The following is a 13448-nucleotide window of genomic DNA, read 5'->3' as shown; positions in this document are numbered from 1 at the left end:
ATGTACTAACCGTTTAGGAACGCTTTTACGATTTTTTGTGATATTCCCTCCCTTGTATATAAACCTCCAAGCTTGTCGGACGTATTTCCCATTCGTTCCCTATCACTCCTTTCTAGAGCTTACGTATATTATTTGTATTTTGGGTTTTGAACTGTAAAGTGCTAGTTAATTTGGTACTTATGATGACCAACGAAGAGCTAAAATCTCTCTTGATATCAATTCAAGACAATTTAAAGTCGTAAAAGACCTACAAATCCACAAGATGTCTTCTTTTGGAAGAGAAGATCAAAACATGCGAAGAATGAATTAGTTGTATTGAGAAAAAGTTAAAATTGTTAGGTATAAAAGAGAGATCTAGGAATTATTTCCGTTAAAAATTGACGGATGATTCGACTAATAACGAGAATCTTATTTACGCATTTAACAAGATTTTCAAGGATTCTAAAATAATTATACCTATCGCTTTTTTTGAAAAAACTATTAGAATTAGAAAAAAAGAGGAAACAACACATATTCTAGTTACATTTACGAACTCGACATTTTCAACAAAAGCTGGAGTCTCCGGAAGTCATTAACGATTAAAGCAACTCGACTATTTACGGCGAATCAGTATTTCTATGTATTCCTAGCCTCGAAGATTGTCGCAGAGAAGATGAAAATGTTCATCAGTATGATGGGAGAATCTCAACAGATTCTTTAAGGTCCACTGCGAACAGTACCAGTGTGTCGAATTACATTTTAGATTACAAGTGGATTTAATAATCTATATGATAGCTATTACCACGCTACCACAGATGACATCGTATGCGTGAGAGATGGCTTACTCCTTTCCCTGAAATTACGTATCCTAAACGTAATATCAGCGGTCATGTTCTTAATATTGTTATTATATTAATATACTCTAGCCCTATTTTTAATTAAAAAATTTTTCTGTACAATGTAAATGAAATAATCTTTGACCTGTTATTAAAATACCCGTAATACTCGATAGTTGTGTGAGTGTGGGGGGTTGTATAATTGAAAAATTAATTAATTGGAGAAGAAACCTCTTTGTAACAATTCAAATCTATATGACGTAAGAATAAGCCTTGCCCCTGATCTGGACGAAAGGCGAGAAGAGATGGTAAAAAGCATCGAGAAAAAAGGGTTTTTTATCCTGAATTGGAGAACTAAAATCGACTGCTAATCTCAATCTACATTTCTAAAAAATAAAAGTTCTTTAATTCTATATTTTGCCTCTTTTTATGGTGTGGAAATGCACTGTAACGAGGATTTCCAAGTGTTTAGGTTTTCAACTCAATTGGATAATTTGCCTATTGTGTTGACGTTATCTGACCAGTGGACTTTAAATTGTGAAAATTATCCAAGCAGCGCTTTTTCTAATGCAGCAATGCCTTTTCTGATAAAAAAGAACTTATTCAGTAGCCTTTAAATATAAACGTTGCAATGTTGTTGATAGATGACCTTTCAAATAATTAAAAAAATGCAAGTAACTAGGCAGCGACAGAGCTCAACATGACTCTAAAATCTACTGAAAACCTGAGTGGTTCGGAGCCATGGTTGGATGCACAGTCGAAAAAAATAAATAAGATTTGAAACAAGTACATAAGGAATAAGAAAAAAATGCAATCCTAATATTGTGTCGACTTATAAGAATTGTGAAAAAGTACATGCAAAATCATTAGATTCCAAGAGGGAATGTTATAAAAATTCTTTATTAGATTTCCTCGCGAATGCAGTCGACTCTAAGCAAGTCTGAAAAATAGTAAATAGATATGATTTTAAACCTTCGTATAAAGATGATATAGATTTGAATATATGCAAACAGTAATGCAAATCTGTCTACCCAGACCAGTATCGAAATTTTTACTCAATAACCATTATTGAGTTTTTAAATCTTTATCTTGATTCACATATAACTCTCGATGAAGGCATTTCAACCTTGAGATTTTGAATATAAAGCAGCCTTTCCCTTCACTATTGATAATATCGTAAGGGAAAAATTAATCTCGTACTATTGTGGTTTGAAATTCATTAGATTTGGCATATATTTCTGCTCTAAAGCTCCACTATAAAAAAAGTTATTTTAAAAATCACATTCGACTAAAATGTAACATATTGGACATTCAGGATTTGACTGTGAATAAAGCAATAAATTAATTAGACCTCAATACTAATTAACATTGTCCTATAATTAAACTGAAATGAACATTGAGATAAAGCCGCGACTGCGGTACTTTGACAATTGTCAAGTAAAATTGCAGCGTATTACACTAGGAACTATTTGAGCTATCTTATACGTCGCAAAGATACATAGAGCATTGAATTTACAGGAGATTGTGAATTTACCAATAACATTGAATTCACAATTTTTCTGTATGATTTAAATTGACGGAATGTAGAAGTGCTTAGAAGAGAGCAAAATTACATGCAATATGTTTTTGCCACTGATGGAGACCCGTTTCAGGCCTTAACGACAAATCGCGGAAAACCCCGGAGGCGTGAGCAGCCGACTGTACCATGGCAGTGTCAATCTTGACGCAAAATGCAAAACTTCAAATTACCTAACATATTATCCAATTTCAGTGTTTCTGTGGATTAATAGGCAAATATCGTCTGAAATATTTAGGGATTTGAAGTTTTTCGTCAAGATTAACATTGCCATGGGACCGCCAATCTTTTCAATGTACAAGCACAACATTTTTTACTCGTGTAGCTATGAAATCATGCGAAGTGTTTTTTTTCAGCGGCTTTCGTTTTTGTATCCGAGTCTCGCTCATTCACGTAGAATCTTGTGAATTTACTAGGTATTATATGGATCAATTAATTTCCAAGATAGCACATTTTAAAATAACACAGAATTTTTTTACAGTGTTAATATTTTGATCAAGGAAAATAAGAAAAATATGTAGACCGGTAGATGCAATGAAATTTGCGAACTCCCTGGTTGGAATGCCCAAGATTCTTGAAGGATCATTACATTATTGTAGGATAAATGAAATAGAAGTCAGCATAGGAAAAACAAAAATAATAATCAACAGAAAGAGAGATCATGGGCATAACAAAACGTACCCACCTGTTATGTACAGAACATCCCATATTGATATTGTGAAAAGTTATATTTACGTAGGCACTCCAGTCACCCAATCTGCACTTTTGATCAGAGGGGAAGATAAAGCTGTTCCTAAATCTAGCCTCGCTGTAGGATCTACGATTTTGCTGATTCACAGATTGAAACTTAACTCATGGAATCCAATTGTTTGACTTTTCGATAGTCTTTTATCCAGCATTTTAATTTATGGTGTAAATATATAGATTCATAGGTATTTCAATTTTATAGAAAAAGTTTAAACCACTTTTCATAAGAAATCGTGCTCTACAAAAGTATAATTAATCATGAATAAAAGCCTATGATGAAATATTATATTTAGAAGATTTACAGAGAGCCCACCCGTCGTATGTTCTAATACTTTATCCTCAATTACCTTCTCCAAAAGGATTTCAGAATATTTATCCAGTCAAAAACACCACTCGGTTGTAAAAATTTATAGCAAAGTTAAGGTTAACAAATAAGTTTATACCTAGACTTATAAGCAAGAATAAAACCTGTCGTTTAAATGTTGATAGTTATTATATCTACTGACATAAGAATAGTTGCAATACAAAACCTATGTACCATCTTTTAGTAGAATGTAAATTTGTTTGAATAATAATATTTTCATGTATAAGCGAAAGTAGAGATATTTTGAGATAAGGAATGCCTACCCTCAATATATTTCGCAACGGAACCTGTACAGTAACCTACACTTTATCATTCAAAGATCCCTGTGTCGGTACAGTTCCTTTGCAGAGACATGAACAGTTTCCTTCTAAAGATTCCTGCACAGGAACTATAATTTATTTGTGCAGGTTCGAAAGCAGAATCGTGTCCAGAAACATTTCCGGGATCCTCCAACGTCTGTGTACATAAATTTTCAGTTAATATTCACTATAGAAACTAACATCTAGAAACTTCCACGGTGATCAGCTGATCTTGTCATTATACATGTGCCAGCCTTGGGGCGTAAATGATTCTATTACTTTTCCCTTCAAATCTGCTGCAAGAAGTACGCTATTATTGACAGTATAGAAATGAAAGCAAATTAATTCAAAAAATTTTCGAAGCCTAGTACGTAGGTATATTTGGAGGCGATGATTCTGAATATGGCTGTAGTACCCCCTTAAACGAAGTCTTCCACTAGAGGTTTTTTAGACTGAAACTTTTTAACCAAATCCAAACTTTCAAAATTGGACTTTTGAAATTCAGTTAAATGCTTTAGGATCTATGACCTATTTTGATAAGAAGAATCCAAAACTATAATTTCAAAAATGTATACAACTTTCACAAAAACAATAATGATTTGGCCATAAATTATTCTCCAGAATTCAAGGAAGGGCAATTATTTAATATTTAAGTTATCAAACTTTTATTCTTTATAATATGTTTCTAGTTATTAACAACAATGAGGTCTCGTGCTTATTATCAACCTACTTAAAATATCGGACAGAATTTTTGTGTAGTATCCATTAATTGTTACAGGTAAAAACATAAGAAAATATGCTCACCCTGATGCTCCAGAATTGTTATCGTACCTTTATCAGAATACGACAATTATTTCTTGGATTTACTAGTCTTCCCATTGTATCTAAAAACTATTGCAAAATGTAGGAAAATTTGTAAGCAAATTTTCGGATATGTTTTCTAAATTCAAACAAAATTCGTTAAGCGGGATGAGAATAATTTAAAAAGAACACATCAAAGGTTGAAAAATATTTGAATTGTCTATTTTTACAAAATACTTTTATATTCCTTTACTTTGTTATTATATCAGAACAGTATATTTAATACATAACATATTATCCGCACCTACAGCTTCCATAACAGAAATTAATTATCAAACCCAAAATCCTAAAAAGGTGCAAATAATTATTTGCAACAATGATCCGTCAAATGTCATGCCTATTACATAAACTAATAATTGGTGCAGACTTCTTGAATTTTTCTTTGTGTGCAAAGTGTTCATCTGAAAAAATGGTTAATATATATTTTTTATTATCTAATAAAATTATACGGAAAATTTAAGCAAATTTTTTAAACTAGCACCATGCTGTAGAAGCACATATACAAACTTTTAATGAAGGACTGAATGATTATATGTTAATTAAATATGTTATGATATTCGTTTTTGTACATAAAGGTATTTTCTGATTTAGGTATTTTCTAAATTAGGTATTTTCATTTATGACTTTTCAGAATAATTTTAAACATATAAAAATATCTTTCTGCTCAACTTACCTGTTATAAATTGATGACGAACGCAACCTATTTTTTTTATCCAAATTTGTGGAATCGTCAGTACCGCAAACTTCTGTGTCTTGCGGAATCTAAAAATGTATAAATTTTGTAATTACTTCACATCTTACTAGTTTGAATCAGATTTTCAGTGTAAAAAAAGAAAAAGAAATGTTGCGATGCTTACTGCACACTTTCCTCGGCAATCAACTGTAAGAAATAAGATATAGTTTTCAATAAATATTACTTATATTTTTACTATTTCCGAAATTTAATATTCTTAACGTTAAATCTCCTAAGACATCAATACCTCTAAAGAACATCCGTCGCAAACTTATACTGACGATGCCCCAGATTAGCACAGAAATAAATCAATCTTTTTTCATTGCTATATTTGACAAGGATCACTTACTAAGTAACAACGCGAATATTAATTTTCCTCTGATGGTGAAGAGTATACAATGTTGAAACTTTTCTGGACCTGAATATTGAAACATAAAAATAATTTGTTAAAATTCCTGTGCAACATGGAAAATAAATATTCTTTAAGGTCATATTTTCAAGTTTTCATATCACTTGTCTGTAATACTAACACGAAATAGAAACAAAAATAATGAACTTTACTGGCAATAGATTTGACCGAAAGAAGTAAAATGCAAATGGCGTTTTTTAGGGTCTGATTTTAGATAAACGTTTTATATATATAAACACGTATGAAAAAATTTTAATGTAATTGCGTATGGTAATGAAAGTCTTATTTTCATGATCATAGAAACAAAGCAAAAAACTATCTCTGAACTGATGATAATCTAAGGTATAAAAAAATGTGTGTGCAGACGCAGTATTTACTTACTATTAAAAATCAAGTTGTTTTATTAACTTTCAGCAAACAAAATTCCTTAATATTTACTCAAATATTCCCTCCATTGCAATTTATGGAAGATGAAGTTTAAAAAGCTGATACAAGATACCGCAGAATATGAGTGAAAGCAACATTTAAATTTGCTTTGAACGAATTTTCCAATTATTCCTTAAAGACCGTAGAGTTTTAGTTAATATTTTCGTGTTTTAAAACATTAATTAGAATTCAAGAAAAATCAGCGCAGCGATACCTTAAGTAGCTTAAAAATTAGGTAAAAAAAACATTGTGCTGTGTTTATTGATATAGCACTACGAGCCCGAATGCAAGCGAACTAACATTGGGAAAAGAGTGACCATTGTATTGATTTGATTCTTATAAAATCTACTTATTAAGTGTTCATTGTGAATTGAAATATCTAATACGTAATTTACAAAAAAATCTAGACCAGCGATTTAACGAGTGGACTTGTCTTCACAATAGTTTTTAAATGAATTGACAATTACTTAAGCTTTCATGTGTTTAAACAAAAAAAGATAAATCTTCTTCTATGTTCATCAACAAAACCTTATGTTCCGGAATAAAAACGAATTAAAATTTAGGAAAGGAAGGACCTGGTAGATTCCAACAGCTTTAAGAAAAAATAAATAAATCTATACGCCTTAAATCTAAATCACCTGTACCTGCTCGAAAGCAAACGCAGACGCAGACGCTACCACCCGTGTGCTAGTATGGCACCGAGCATAGCTTCATACTATGCTAGTACAGTGGAACGCAGCATAGCTGGTGTATAATCTGTTCACGGAGAAGTGTAGGCGTAGAGCCCCCGCTGGCAAGAGTTTTTTGGTTGCCCGAACTAAGGTTGTAAAAAATTTAAGAGAGCACTTGGGGTCAGTCTACTTGAAAATGTTTTGAACCTACTTCTCCTGAAAATTTTTATTTTAAAAAAGTGAGATACAGAAGTATTTTTAATAATTACTTGTCAATCTATTTTCTCTATTTGCTATAGGAATTTCGCTCCTATTGAGGTGAATTATATTGTAATTTTGAATATTGGAATACTAGTACGTGGATAAATAGGTTCAGAAAGCGTGGAGTGGGGATAAACGAGAATGTAGGGCGTGAGGAGTTAGGATAAGAGGGTTTAAGATATAGTCACTCGCGTATGCAGAGAACATGAAGCTAGCAAAGAGCGAGAAGGCCTTAAAGAAGATAATGATGAAAACGTTCAAAAGACATCTGAATAAAAATAGGTTAAATCTGAATGCATAAAGTCCAAATTTATGGTGTGCGGGAAAGGAGATGAAAGGAATAAGGAAGGTGAGTGAAAGCGGAGGGGAAGACGGTGCAGGAGGTCTAAGAGTTTTTGTTCATAGGCTTCTTGTTTTGGAGGAGTGGGGGAGTGGATGGTCATATAAAAGAGAGAGTAAAAAAGGAAAATGTAGTGATGAGGCGGGTGTGGTGGCTGGGAAAGTAGTTGTTTGCAGATTACTTTGGAACAAGAATGAAATTATTCGAATCGCTAGTGATAAGCGTCTTATTTTTTAAAACTGAGGCATGGGGATGGAAGAGAAGGTTTCAGGTAAGTAGGTTACAAAAGAGCTATGTAAAGTGAACTCGGAGGGGTTGGCAAGGAATACTGTCAGGAGGAAGACGAGGAAAGCCAAGTTAGGGATTATAGACAGAAGTCGATGTTTTAAGTATGAGTTTAAAATTTTGGAAGAGGTGGGAAGTAAGCTGGTTATGTAATGATGGTGGTGGAAGGAAAACCGGAGAGGAGATGAAAAGATGAAGATGGAAAGGGAAAGGCATCTTTGAACGACTACTCTGCAGACGGATGAAGGGAGAAGGATACACGAGAAAGGAAGGATGGTATATGAGATTATTAAGATGAATGAGATGGAGAGAGAGAAGGTCAAAGGGGAGGAGAGAAACAAGGAGATAAGGTCAGAAACTAAGGGAGGATGATGACTAGGGATTGAGCGCAATATGTATGTGAAGAGAGAGAGAAAGAAAGTCATCAGCTTATAGCGAGGTTGAGATGTGGGTTCATGGAGAATTTTAATATGTTCTGTCTTTTTACGGATAAGATGTTTTGTTAATTGTGCGAGAAGGAGGATGCAAGAGTGAAGCATTGGTTGGAAGAGTGTGAGAAAGTTTCATGGAGTGGGATAAGCATGTATTATCATGACAAGCAAATTTTAATGATTATAAAGAAGTGGAAAAGAAGCAACTGTCTTGGGATTATTTATAATTCAAGACAGAAAAAAAATATGTACGAAGAAGCAATATGTATTTAAGTGATACTGCATATTATTATACTTTTTAAAATTGATTACAAATGTACTGTCGACAATTTTATTAATTCATTTATATTATTTGAAAGCAAGTATTTGTAATAAATTTTTTTCATGTGTAATTTGAATCTATTCATACTTAAAGTTTGAATTTTCCAGAAGTGACCGATTAAAATTAATAGCTAAAAAATTATAATTGTTTCAGGGCATCATTCAAAAAAGATGTAATTCTTAGGACAGAGGTTAGTTAAAATTTCGTAGTTTTCAGTCGTCAAAAATTAAGTTAAACTTCCCGTAACAATCGTCACGATCTCGTGAAATAACAAGGATAAGAAAATGTAAAAAATTTCAATTTCTGCTGATTTTCCACAAAATAATTCTAATTTTAAGTATTACTTACTGAATAAACTGACTTGAACTGTATACAAACCATAAATTGTAATTATCGAGAAGTGAACCTATTTTTTCTCAACAGGATATAATGTTTAATGTAACTCAGTGATTGATGTTTCAATATTTTTTCTTTTAAAACATAGTGAATTTAAAATGTAAGCTTCATTGTAATATAAAAATCTTTACTTTGCTAATTGATACAGATAATGCAGTGAAGCATATGCAGGGAAGTCTCTCCTATTTCTCCGTCCTTGAAATGCAAGGATTTCTTTATTTTCACGCTGGAGTAGCCACCACCTGTAAGCCCACCTTTTAAACTATGCATGTACCAAAAAGCGAAAGCCGTATTTTTGACGCATGCGCAGTTGAAAAAGTCGCATTCCGTTACCCTGCATGCATGTCAGAGTTATTGTTAACATACGACGAAACAATGTTACATTTATTTACAGTTTTAATATTTTATAACTAAAAATTAATGTCAATCCGCAAAAGAATGGAACAAGACTGAAAAAAATATATTTTACACTAAAGAAAAAGGACGATTCGTAAATGTATCACCTACTTTTACGTTTAGAATATTTTCTCGTAAAAGTTCCCTGTATCCGCATGACGTCATGCTAAAATGCTTCTTAATTCAATCCAACGAGGGCTTCCCGCTTTTCTGGCCTCTTTTGCAATTTAATAGCCACTGATGCGGTAGAGAGCGCACAGCGTCCATGGTGGACGGTGCTGAAACTGCGAAAGTTAAAATTACCGTGCGCGGAAGAGAAGAAATAGGTGAGGCGGGAAATAGGTGACACTGCACTGTACATGAAAAATACCTTTTTTGTTTTTATTTAAGCGAAAATATCATAACTAGTGCATCAGATATAATATGTGATTAAAGTTTCTATTAAAAAATGAATGGTTAAAACATAAATGCTAAAAAAGTCATGATATAAGCTGCAATGGATATTAGATGCATTTCAATTATTTTCTAATTTTATTATTTTTGGTTAAGCAGGACGAAATTTTTTGCTCTTCGCGAAAAAAATGTCGCAGGTCTTTGAATTCTGCGAATTCCGTGACTTTTGTGAATTTAATGCATTCTTCAAGTTCAATAGATTTCGTTAATTCATTTATTTCCATGAATTCCGTGAATGTCATTAATTCCATGTTATTAATTCCTTGTGCGACATTTCCGAATTGCAAACGCTCTAATACATTGTTTGGAATTCTGAACGCTGACTTCCGATTTATACCAATTATAATACATGTATTGCAATATAATCATTTCTATACCATTTTTGCAATTTTACCTAACGCTTGTATTTTAGAAATCTCGTAGAAGTTTTGTAGACTTCCAAACATTTTGAACAGTGTAATTTAAAATAAAATAATTGTTCAAATTGTGTGCTTTTGCGCTATTGTTATACAGAGTCGAGTAGTCAAAAGCTAAAAATAAACAATTACGATTTTATTAAAAACGCAGAACCGCAATGAATTCCAAAGTCCATAAGTTCGTACATATTTTTCAACTTTAAGTTATTCTTTTTTTCAGTCCCTTTCTAAACAAGACATCCATGTGTTTTTAAAACGACGAAAATTAGTCATAGATATCGATGGTGAATATATAATTAATTAAATGAATATAGTCTGTATTTTTTGTTTACTTTTCAAATGTTAAAAAATACGCGAAAACTTACGGACTGATCTAATATTTGTATATTTTATTAATATCACTTACTCAGTACAAAGACGCGAATATATATATATATTCGGTTCGGTCACTCTGGGATACCGGGCGACCTCTTAGAGTGAGCAGCCTTATCCTTGCATGCAGGGCTCAACAAGGATGGACGAACCCCTTTCCCTACATTCTCGTGGGAGCAACAATGACAACACCAAACATAGTTGTAGTAAGTGCGGTTCAAAACAACAGAACGCGTAGGGCTCCCGACAATGGGTCGGCCAACAATGCCGGTCAATCTAGAGCTGGGGGAGCCAATGAAAATCTATTCAATGCGATGGATCGGCGGGATCTAGCACGACTGCATGCTCTGTGGTGCGAGAAACACCCGGAGCTATTGCACTTTTCGCAGCAGCGTCTGCGAAACCATGCTGAACTACTCCATGAAAGGGGATATGTCAGCGGAACGCCTATTCTTCCACAGCTAGAACAACTCGGCAACAAAGAAAGAGAGGCGACATTAAGACCAACCGCGGGCAGGCATCTAACAGATAAAGAGCGGTGCTTTACGACCCGAAGAAGCATCAACACCAAGATTTCTCTCAAGCCTAAAGATCTGACTGAAATGGATGACGAAATTCGTGGACACTTAACAAGTCAAAGCTGCTGACCATCAGGCAGCATATTCTTGAGAGAATACGGATACTATCTGACGCTCACAGAAGTCTAGAGCGGAGGGAGAGGTGTGTCAGAGAAAATCAACAGTTTCTCTCCGACCTATCTCGAATCTTCCAAGACCCTCCAGCTACTGTCGAACACCCACCCAAACCAAAGGAGGTCGAAGTATTTTGGAGAGAAGTCTACGAAGTTCAACATAGACTGGATGAAGACTCAGAACATATAAATAGCTTCAAGGAGTTATGTGTTGCCCTCATAACACCTGATAAAGAATGCCCACCTATCACTACCGAGGAGGTGGAAAAAGTATTAAGAGGGATGAAGAACTATTCCGTACTCCTGCCGAAAATAGGCAACTTAGCTGACCCGAAGAATTACAGGCCAATAACTTGTCTGAACACACTTTATAAGATATTCACAGCTGTCCTAATGAGCCCACTCCTCTTTTGCCTTAAATTATTGCCATTATCTCTGGAACTTCGCCATTCTGACGGGCACTTGTGCGGCAAACTTGCAGATGGAAAGTACAAAGTCACTCATGTATTTTACATGAACGATCTTAAGATCTATGCTAAAAACAGAGAGCAACTGCATCTAGCTCTAGGGATTGTCGAACGATATACTAAGGAAATTGCAATGGAATTTGGGTTAAACAAATGCACCAAGTTATATTTGAAGCGAGGAAAACTTAATGGCATCCCTGAAGATCCTGAGCTCGTTGATAGAAGCGCCATACGACACCTTTGCGCTAGAGAGACTTCTGCATATCTGGGCGCGCCACAGAGCCGCATTCAGGATGTGACAACTATAAAGGATACTCACCGAAGCAGATACAAACATCTCATCCGACAGATTTTGTCTTCCGAATTGTCGGCGAGGAACAAAGTATCTGCAACGAACATGCTTGCCGTCCCCGTACTACTCTATTCATTTGGAGTAGTTCCATGGACGAAGAGCGAGCTCAGATCCCCTGATATCGGGACAAGAAAGGTTATGTACATGAATAAAAGCATGCATCTTAATTCTTCCGTTCCGCGACTGTACATCACACGCCGTCAGGCGGGTCGCGGAATATTGAGTTTTGAATGTCTTTACAACAGGATTATTCTGGGTACAGCACATAGAGTTGCAAATGGAAGAGACCCTCTTCTTAAAATGGTCAGGAATCACAAAGAAGTGGGCAAAGGAGCGTTTCTGTACAAAGCAGCGGAGGAGGCTACTGAAACACTCGGACTTGATTTCAGTATAAGGGGTGAGCCTGGATTAAGAAAGCACAAGAGAAAAACTTTCGTGAACAGCTCCTCGATAAGAGGATGCACGGTATCTTCCATAGAAATGTGAAGGATCATTCAATGTCTTGTGAGCTAACGTTTGCTTTCCTTAAATCGCCCGGATTAAAGTCTGTTACGGAGGGTTTCATTTTTGCATGCCAAGACGGTGTCATTTCCACCTTAACATACCGTCTCCACATTTTGAGCCAACACATTCCCGATGATAGCTGCAGGGCGTGCCATGCACACCCCGAGCATTTAGCTCATATACTATCTATTTGTCCAACTAACGCGGGAACGGCCTACATTCAAAGGCACAATGCGGCACTAAGAGTACTCTGTCACTTCTACGGCATTAACCATAATATCGCTCCTCTAAATGCTGCTAGGGAAATTGAGTCAATTGTCGAGAATGGGAAGTGCCGCATATACTGGAACTTTATATTCTCGACAATTGTTTCTGGTGCTCACTCGAGGCCTGACATGGTTCTTCATGACTTCGAGAAGCGAACCATGTTCGTTATCGAATTTTCGGCACCAGCTGACAAAAAGATCAGAACGAAGGAGAATGAAATGAAAGAGAGGTATCGAGACCTTATAAGGGAGTTGAAACGATTGTACCCGGAATATTCTGTTAAACTGATCGTCCTTATCATCGGCGCTCTTGGAGGTGCCAAGCTTTCACTTGCTAATGGCCTAAACAGCATCCCTGCGTGTCAACAATATGCTAGAATACTTGCGGAAAAAATGCGGAAGGCGGTTCTCCTTGGGTCGCTCCGTGTTGCTGGATCGTCGTATTGATTCCTTTACACACTGTAACCACCTATTTCACGGTCGTGAGACAAGGTATGGCTGAAATTTTACCGCGATTTCGCTGGGAGCGGGTGCAATTTTCCAGATTAGCACCCGCTCCCGGCGAAATCCTGCGGTTGTCCTTATGACAAATTTT

This window comes from Belonocnema kinseyi, chromosome 4 (genome assembly GCF_010883055.1).
Source record: "Belonocnema kinseyi isolate 2016_QV_RU_SX_M_011 chromosome 4, B_treatae_v1, whole genome shotgun sequence".
In the NCBI taxonomy this organism is placed as follows: Eukaryota; Metazoa; Arthropoda; class Insecta; order Hymenoptera; family Cynipidae; genus Belonocnema; species Belonocnema kinseyi.
This window is presented reverse-complemented; position numbering follows the sequence as displayed.